This window comes from Mus caroli, chromosome 11 (assembly GCF_900094665.2).
Source record: "Mus caroli chromosome 11, CAROLI_EIJ_v1.1, whole genome shotgun sequence".
In the NCBI taxonomy this organism is placed as follows: Eukaryota; Metazoa; Chordata; class Mammalia; order Rodentia; family Muridae; genus Mus; species Mus caroli.
The window spans coordinates 117,043,098-117,043,548 of record NC_034580.1 but is presented as its reverse complement, the minus strand read 5'-3'; positions in this window follow the sequence as shown (position 1 = coordinate 117,043,548).

Sequence of the window (451 nt, the reverse complement as noted above, 5' to 3'; positions counted from 1 at the left end):
CCTGCCTCTGCCTCCCGAGTGCTGGGATTAAAGGCGTGCGCCACCACGCCCGGCTTTCTGAACCATCTCTCCAGCCTGTTAATTTTCTCTATACTGTATTCATTCCTAGATTTTTTTTTTTTTTTTGATAAACTCTTATGTATCCTAGGCTGGCTTCCATACACTATGTAGACCTTACATTCCTGATTCCCTCGCCTGCCTCTCTTGAAGTATTATAAACACACAGCATCTCGGCCAGTCACCTAGTGCTGGGGATGGACTCAGGGCATTGTGCACACTAGACAATGCCCTGTGCAGCCTAAAGGACAGAGATGCATTTTTTTTTTTTTTACAGCTCTGCTGGATACAAGTCCAAGGTCAGGATGCTGTGAGACGGACCAGAGGAAACTGCCTCCCCTGGGGCACTGGGGCAGGATTAAATATTACCAAACATTGGACAATACTATTAAGT